We start from the raw sequence: 8,369 nt of genomic DNA on the forward strand, positions 1-8,369 counted from the left end.
AACATACACAATCAAAAAGTTTCAGATGAATGAATCATGATATACATGTAGGAGACAGGACCAAAAAGTCAGTAGGAAAGTAAAAATGATACATGTATATACATTGTACATGTAAACACTTATAAAACTACTGCCTACCAAAAGTCATGGGTAAATCTTTACCTGACCAAATCATAAAATTAACACAACTTAATTGTTAAGCAAAGCTTCATTGGCAATTATACCACATCATGACATCTTATTTTTTGTATCAAATTCTAGATGTACTAACTATATATATGTACATAAATATAAACGAGTATGATACATTTAAATTTAAAATAAGAAGAAACTGATTTCTGTCTGTGTGTTGGGAATGCTGTCTCATTGCCATACATGTATACATTGTAATATGGTAATCAGATGAATGAATCATGATAAAGGGGACATGACTAATTATATAATTCCCATTTCCAAGTATACCTGTAGAAAAGTTAGATACACATGAACATATATGATGTATATAAAGGTACAGATGTACAAATTTATAGCATCATGATATAAATGCAAACAAAGAAAAATACAATTTTGTTTGGTTCAAACATTGTGTGGCTGTTACACTTGTAGTCTTGTACAGAGGTCTCAGCATTGTAGGCCAACATCAATTTGACCAACAACTTAATTAAAACACTTTATTATGCTTTTGAACCTTTTGTAAACCTGAAGTTTGTGTGTCATGAAATGAGATTGAAATATAAATCATGACAAAATATGATTTCCTTGTTCTCTGGTGGCCAGTACATAAATGTACATCATGTACATGTACATTGTATATGACTATTTGTTCCCTGAGGGAGAGTTGTTTCATTGGCAATCATATGTCATATTCTTACTTTTATTATTACATGTACATGCAACTCCATTAGTGGTGCATCAGTGAATTGCATGCATACATTGTACATGTACATATCTCATGTACATACATGTATCTGTAAGTCTTAATACTGGTATGATTGATATTTATATTGAATCGCCTGTAATCGCCATAAAAATAACAAAACACTCATATAAGACTTATAAATTTATATTTCAAAATTCCTCTTTACCATGATTACAATTCAACTGAATGGCATGTCTAGTTGTAGATCTCTCACTCATCTTGGTTAGATATTGCAGATTTTTTTAAAAGATTTCGTGAAAGAGACAACAAATTCCATTTTTTACATCCATGAAACACAATTTTTGAACTGAAATCCTTTTTGCAGCTCCTATTCTAAGAATATTCACAAATCTCTGAACTGCCATTATGTATATTTGGACATCATTTTAACTGAGATAAAAACATCAACTTCAATAATGATGAAATACAGTCAGAGCTCAGACATAAATAAGTCTGAATCTGCTTTTGACTTATAGATGTCTAAATTTGTAAGTTTTAGGATTTGTCTCCTTTTAATGCAAGACAAAATACGACTTAAATAAGTCAAATATTGTTAAGCAAGAAATGATTGACCAGAATCAAAAAGTTGCAAATATCAACTCCTACAAGTCGATAAGTTACCAAAATTGGTCAACTTCAAGACCCACGCATACTTATAAAAAGGTCATGCATCTAAATCAAATATTGACAACATTGAAAGCTAATGCCTTGTCTTCTAAAGAAAAATATGAATGAGAGTCTGAAAAATCGGGGATCATGTTAATTAACCTTACAATGCAACCACCTGGATCCACACTTAATGAGGTAAAACATCTGTGTTTAGTAAGGATGTTCAATTAGATAATTAAATATAGATAGATCAAGTCCTTGTGAACTCTCAGACAGGTTTTTACTGTCAAAGGTGGTGTAGTTTGGCCACCAAGTCAAGTTAAGTTTTTTCATCAACATAAATAGACCTAAACAAGTCTGTCATTTTGTGACTTAGATAAGTCTAAAATTGAAAACACATTTTTATAAAGAATACATGTTTTGACTTCTTTAAGTCAAAAACAGAAATAGACTTGTTTATGTCTGAGCTCTGACTGAAATAGATGTTAAATTGTCCAATTAATATTCCTCGGTTTTTCAGCATCAAAACACTAAATTCCAATTCATTTGGTCTTGAAACTGTCAATGCTTCTGCTTAGAACGGTACATTATGTAGAATAGCTGTCTTTTTTTCACAAACATATTCATGATATTTGGTAGCTTTCTAAACAAATTTTTATCACATCTTCCATAATCATGGTAATGGCCATGATGAGTTATAAGCAACTTTTAACTGGTGTCTGACTGCAGATCTATTAAGGTCTTCATCCCTGAAATAAAAAAAAATCCAAATATAATACATGTACAATGTATTATCAGATTATTACATGGCATTTTTCATATCGCATGTATTATCAGCCCTAGGTTCAATATCAGCCCAAGAGCCGCAAGGCTCGAGGGCTGATAATACATACGATATGAAAAATGACATGTTATGTTCTTTTTATCATATGCTTCAACAGTAAAGAAAAATAACAGATTCATATAATGATCCTTTTAGAAAAGAAGTTCAAAGAGTGAAAAGTTCAGGGACGTCGGACCCAAATTTTGGTACATTCGATACGAGTCTTTCTAACATATGCCTCAACAGAGAAAAAAAACCATTTTAACATTTAAAAATAAATAATTTTTTTTTTTATATTTTTTTACACAATATATTTTCCAGTATCCAAATAATTGTTTTGTACACTACTTGGTAATGTTTTTCACTGAAAACGTAGTATTGAGGTGTATTTTCCGGAATTTGCCGAGTATCACCGGAATGCCATGTGATAACGTTACGGAAAGGCATGTGATAACAATCGAAGCATGTGATAAACTTTTCATATCAGCCCGCTAAGCACTAATTGGAAAAAATATGAAATATACGTTAATTTAAAAATTATGCTATTATCATACGGTAAAATTCATATGTTATTTAGTCTAAGTATATGATAAACATGTTTATCAACTGAAATTTTCAAAATGAAAAAGAAATTCAAAGTTAGTGAAAACATACTTCTTCAAAAAGGTACGATTAAAATTCTAACGAAATAATTTCCATCCTTTTTTACCTGTAGTATTAATGTCTTCATTCAATATTTGAACAAAATATAAATTTTCCACATGCATTTTAAAAAGGTGCACTATGTTATAAATATTTAAATTTATGTATAATGTTTAACTTCATTATTTTATATCTCCTTTTCCAAATGTGAACAATGACAGGAATACTTCAATATCAACATGATCACAAGAAATTTGAGCTAGCAAGTTCAGTATATTATTATAGGCCTAGGTGTATCTGGCATGTCAGTGTAAATAAATACTATTGCTGGTACAGAAGCTTCATTTTTAATTAAGCAATTATCATGATCATTTATATTGGGTACATAAACTATTGTATTGCAATTCATGAAGAATGGAAAATTGTGATATCAATAATTGCTATTTCAGAAAATATTTACATACTTGTACAGTTACTTATGTGTGATACATGTATAGATTTCAGAATGTCAGTTCTTATAAAAATGAGATACATTTTGTATTCAAAGTTGCCTTTTAATTAAAACATTGCCATATAACATGTATAAAGTTCTAAATTTACATCATACAATCTTCTCACGATGTAAGAAAACAGAAATTTATTTGCACATACATGTACATGTATCATAAAATCTGGAAGAAAAGCCTGACTTGCTAACATACATGTAATCAACTAACTTAACCCCCCCCCCCCCCCCCCCCCACACACACACATCCTGTACATATATGTATGACTGTGTCTGTAATTAAACATTTGTTGTTTGTTTGTTCATTCATTTTCCCCACATAAATTAGGCCATTAGTTTTCTCCTTGTTTATAAGCATTTATGATTTGAGGCTTTTTCTGTGTTTTCTCATTGTTGAAGGCCATTATGCCTAAATGGTGACCTATAGTTTTTAATTTATGTTTCACTTAAGACTCTTGAGGAGAGTTGTCTCATTGTACAACAGTTAGATAATTGCAGGATAAACAATTTACCTGTCTATAATAAAGATCCTAAATTCAAACCATTACTTTATATTTCATCAAAGCTTGAATGCCATACTGTTACTTCAGTCCTGTAATTCTCTGGCAAGCTAAAAAAAAAAATTGTAATATAATATACTTTTGAAAAATTGATAACAACACGTTTAATAATTTCATGCGTCCATAGCAAATGTAACATGTATGATCATGATAATGAATCATAATTTTTTTTAATATAAAGAAATTACTTTTACCACACAAGTTTGTTTATAATGCAAATTAAATGAACTAATGTCATGATACGGATGTTGCTAATTTATGATTAACTAGAAGTGCTGAGAGCACTACTCAAAATAGCCTGGCAGCTCCCTCCCCAAACAAAAAATAAAAAAAAATAATCAGAAACAAACAAGTGAATCTGTGAGCTACTGATAACTTATGATACCCCCCATAAACTTTAACAATTTTAAGGTACACAGGAAGTTGTTGAGTGATGAAGATGAAAAAGCATCACATGGTATTGCTAACTCATATATAAACCCTGAAAGCAAATTTCAGAAATCCTTGTAATTTTCCTGAGAAAGGTGCAAAGAAAACAATTCATGGAACAGACAGACAGAACTTTAATATATAGTCAGTCTGACTAGAGACTAGATATAGATTATAGTTCGATTCTGTTTACTGGGGATATATAGCTTTGAGTGATGGATTTAATTCCAACCAACACTGAACAGGGACAGAGTTTAGATATTTGATGTCAAACATGTGTTTTAGAGGGAAAGTGCATGCAGTGACTATTCAGTTTATAACTGATAATAATTATTATCTATAAATATATATATACACGAGTCTACGTTTAAACCTATGATTGCGTTGGATAAAAACCGCAATTTTTATACGTGTGCATGTAAAACAAATTTTTTTTGTAGAAGGGTCTAAAAACAGCACAAACAACATTTTCCAAAAGACATATATATATAAAAATAATATGTCAAAGTAGGCAGTCATGATGAGCAAACTATATATTAATTAGCCTCAGATCATTGCTTCTTTTAGTCTTTTCTTAGGCCAATATATATCGTGTATATAAGTCTGTTTACGGTTACCTGACCTACCCTTTTTTTGAGCACTGACCCTTTAAATAGTCATTTTATTTCCGTTGTAAAGTGAAAAGTAAACTGAACTCGAGTCAAAAGTACATTTAAAATTGAAAATGGAAATGGGGAATGTGTCAAAGAGACAACAACCCAACCAAATAAAAAACAACAGCAAAGGGTCACCAACAGGTCTTCAATGTAGCGAGAAATTCCCGCACCCGGAGGCGTCCTTCAGCTGGCCCCTAAACAAAGATTTACATTTTTGTAGTGTTGCCAATAATATAAGTCAATTGCATGATACATCCTCCTGTTCACAATCGTTAATATGGCAGCTCTTTTAAGAAAATTTCACATCTCGTGTGATGAAATAAATACTTTGCCACCATTTTTTCCAACCAATAACAAAGGGAAATAATACAATCTTTAAAAATACAGGTAAACTCGGCCCATGACAAGATAAAACCCCTGACTCTAAATCATGCCAAAAAATAAAATAAAAATACTATTTCATTTTAGCTTTGAGCTTTGCTACAAAAAATGATAAAGCTAACTTTGGAACTTTTGGAGGTTACAATTATATATGTACATGAACTGCTTAATAATAGACATAGTCCAAATAATTATGACGTCTGGCAAGGCTATTTAAATGTTTTTCTTGGACGCCTTCCTACTGGTGTCTCAGATAAAAATAAAAATAGTCTTGCCAGACGTCTTAATTATTTGGAATATTACCAATAACAGACGACCAAAAAAAAAATGTTTGTTAGGGATGATGAATTGAAATTTAAAGGTGGTTTCGATGTTGTCCAAATAATAATGACGTCTTGAAAAGCTATTTTATTTTTCTTTACTTTGACGCGCCTTACTTTAATCTTGAAAAGCTTTTTTTTTTTATCCTCGACGCCTTACTTTTTTTAGCTAAGTTTTTTTTGAAAGAGAAAAAAAATATTACAGCTTTTCAACACGTCATAATTATTTGGAGTAGTTTTGATGAGGAATAATAAGCCCCGGCAAATTATATAATTACCGAATCAATGGCAAGATTAGTCCTAATAATTATGAATTGGAAGCTTTTATCAGCTATTAACAATTGAAAATTATACATGTATTTGCCCTTTATAATACAGTTTATGCATATTATCATTTTAAAAACAGTTAAAAAGGTGATAAGAGGCACAGGCACATGTTGTTTTTTTCTGCTATTTGTCATTTTCCTAAATTATCTGACACAAGATGAACAGGTTGGGCTCAAGTCATGAAACATGGGGTGGTCCCAGGTTTGTGGGATAAACACGTTTTTCTGGGGTCGAAAACCCAAAAGAGTGGGGTAAAAAACTTCATAATTTGTGTGGACCCCTATGAAGTAGGACCCCTGTGTTTCTGTGTATTTCGTATAAAAAGGATGGATACTGGCCATGGTTGAAATTAAATATTGCAACACGTGGTTTATATTTCTGTCCTATGCACATGATGCACAATGTCTGCATAATTTTAGTATATCTCGAGATTATATACCTGAAAGCGATACATTACACCATAATTATCCTGCTAAATCATGTTTTGCCCAGACATTGGATCAAATTGAATAAATTTTCCATTTTTTCTCATTAGTTTCTTCAACCAGGTCGTTTAAATATCAACTGACAAGTGCCAGGCTGCTTCAATTATCTTCAATTAACAGACTTGCAAACTGCAAGCTTCACGGCTACATAGATTTTCCAAATAAGGTAAACAGTGGGCGGAGCTTAAACTCCGCTTGCGATCTTTCTTTTGATAAATACAGCTTTCATTCAAATTATTTCTATTATTTGATGTGAAAATACATTATAATATGAAAAAAGACACCATATGTGATATATTTCATCATTTATGCGATACTCGAAACTTACCTATTGCTACATTTATAACTGTGTCTGCAACGTCAAAAGTCGCCCGCCATTAAACATGTTGATCCTGATAGGGGAAATAACTCCTGCACTATTTTTTTATTCGGTTTTGCGGGAAAATCACCTTAATGTCGCTGCGAAGTTATAAAAAAAATTAAAATGTACTATCTCTATTTTGTATAAATTGCAAATCCTAGCTTTTTTTTACCAGAAATAATTTAATTCTTAAATTTTACAGCAATAGAACAAAAAACAAAATGACCTGGGTTTCACTAAGCTTAACATATATCTAAGATAGCTGCATAGTTTGATGAAAATCCAAATTGATTTGAAAAAGTTATAAAAAACAATTAAAGTGTACTATCTCTATTTTGTCCGAATTGCAAATCCTAGCTTTTTTTTACCTAGATTACTTTAATTCTTACATTTTACAGCATTACAACAAAAAACAAAATGACCTGGGATTCAGTAAGCTTAATATATACCTAAGATAGCTGCATATTTTGATTAGAATCCAAGTTGATTTGAAAAAGTTGTTAAAATAATTAAAGTGTACTATCTCTATTTTGTCCGAAGTGCAAATCCTTGCTTTTTTTACGAAGATTAATTTAATTCTTAAATTTTACAGCAACACAACAAAAAACAAAATTACCTGGGATTCAGTAAGCTTAATGTATATCCAAGATAGCTGCATAGTTTGATGAAAATCCAAGCTGATTTGAAAAAGTTAAAAATTTCAATATTTAATTTAGTTAGATGGGCTGATTTACACCAGCCAAAACTAAATTTGAAGGTCAAGACTAGTCGAGACATGTGGAGACAGGTTGAGACTGAGTAGAAACTAGTCGAGCCAGGTCGGGACTGGTCGAGACTGGTCGAAACTGGTCAAGTCTTGGTCAAGTACTGAATCAGACAAATGAAGTAAAGTCGAGACCTAGTCGAGTACACTTAAGTACAGTTAAGTACAGTCGAGACAATGTCGAGACTGGTCGAGTAAAGTGTGTGCTCGATTTTACTGGTCGAGCACAAAAACTGGTCAATTCAGACTCTGTGCAGTTTGTAATGTTTGTTAATTACTGAAATAATTATATCTGTTCAATTGACACGACTGGAAATCCAGACTCTCCAATCGAAAGTTCAGTATATACTGTCTATATAATTTAATACTTTAAGTAACCCATTCAAATGCTTTTTTTTAATCTTGACATTTATTTTTTCCGTTTAGAAAATGCTTTCAATAAAGATTTTATATTTCATATTTAATGTTCGTATGTGCGTGTGGCTTCGTTTCTTTTTCTATTAAAAAATATATGTTTTCATACTTGAAGGATTTTGTTATATTCTGTGAAAACAACTTTATCGTGAATGTAATAACTTTTGATAACACT

At 31.2% G+C, this 8,369-nt stretch overlaps 1 long non-coding RNA gene across 1 annotated transcript; it reads right to left on the reverse strand.

Moving 5' to 3' along the window:
- Window positions 1-2,056: 2,056 nt before the first annotated feature.
- Window positions 2,057-7,050, reverse strand: LOC143054628 (uncharacterized). The gene is made up of 3 exons (XR_012971756.1): window positions 6,985-7,050; window positions 4,011-4,108; window positions 2,057-2,277 (listed from the first exon to the last, which is right to left on the reverse strand). It is a non-coding gene; the product is annotated as an uncharacterized LOC143054628 (long non-coding RNA).
- Window positions 7,051-8,369: the final 1,319 nt, after the last annotated feature.

The sequence above is a fragment of the Mytilus galloprovincialis genome, chromosome 12, assembly GCF_965363235.1.
Source record: "Mytilus galloprovincialis chromosome 12, xbMytGall1.hap1.1, whole genome shotgun sequence".
Lineage (NCBI taxonomy): Eukaryota > Metazoa > Mollusca > Bivalvia > Mytilida > Mytilidae > Mytilus > Mytilus galloprovincialis.